This window comes from Apteryx rowi, unplaced genomic scaffold, assembly GCF_003343035.1.
Source record: "Apteryx rowi isolate R43461 unplaced genomic scaffold, aptRow1 scaffold_16, whole genome shotgun sequence".
NCBI classification, from domain to species: Eukaryota; Metazoa; Chordata; class Aves; order Apterygiformes; family Apterygidae; genus Apteryx; species Apteryx rowi.
The window spans coordinates 145,159-145,999 of NW_020447863.1; the positions used below are offsets into that span (position 1 = coordinate 145,159).

The 841-nt window shown below is 75.3% G+C and overlaps 1 protein-coding gene across 2 annotated transcripts in view; it reads right to left on the bottom strand.

Annotated features, from left to right (window-relative positions):
* Positions 1-841, bottom strand: part of MIGA2 (mitoguardin 2) — a 43,070-nt gene that overhangs the window by 17,304 nt on the left and 24,925 nt on the right. The window contains exon 1 of one of the 2 annotated variants that reach the window (XM_026059811.1): positions 255-296. The exons of the other annotated variant lie outside the window; for it this stretch is intronic. The gene's annotated coding sequence lies outside the window, so the exon portion shown is untranslated. Of the gene's footprint in view, positions 1-254; positions 297-841 lie in introns of those variants that run through there. 2 annotated transcript variants of the gene reach the window in all.

Genomic DNA, 841 nt, shown 5'->3' on the forward strand with positions numbered 1-841 from the left:
CACCCCTGGGGCATTCCCCCTACCCCTTACACCCTAGAGAGGGTCCTCGGGCTCCTTACACCCCGGGGCATCCCCCGTGCCCCCCGGAGCCCAGGAATCCCCGGACTTCTCGCACCCCGGGGCACCCCCCACGCTGCCCTGCACCCCTGGGGGGGGGTCCCCGTCCCCGATAGACCCCGGTCGCTCCCCCCCCCTCGCAGCGATGGTGCGGCCCGCCCGGCCCAGCCCCCGCGAGCGCAGGCGGCACCACTCACCGTGGCGGGGGGGGCGCGCGCCGCCCCGCGAGGCGCCCTCTCCCCCCGCCGCGCGCCATGGCCGCGGAAGGGCAGCTTCTCCTTCCCCCGCGCCGCAGCCTACCCTAGCGGGGGGCGGGGCCGCCGCCCGCCGGCGCTCCGAGCCAATCCGCGCGGCGAGCTGCCTCCCCGAGAACCAATCGGGTGGCTTCGCCGGGCCCGGCCGGGGGCTGCGGCGGCGAGTGCGGTTGAGCAGCGAGCGCCGAGCGGCCGCGGGGCGGGAAGGGGGCGGGGGGCGGCGCGAGCGCCCATTCGGTGGCACTTGACAGCTCCTCTCGAGGCGACGGGCCCTGCTTAAAGGGGCCATGTCCTCCGCGGGAGGCCCCACGGCCTGAATCACTCACCGACTCCCCCGCGAGCGCGGATCCCAGCTCACCACCTCCTCCAATGCTTTTTCCTTCGTTTGTCCCGCCAGGCCGCCCGCACGGCTGAGAGGCACGAAGTGGAGGGGTTGGTGGGAGAAAGGTTCTCCGCGGCCCTTTTAAGAGGCAGCGGCGCGGCGCGAGGAGGGCATCGATCGGCGCTATAAAGGGCGGGCTGCGCGGCGG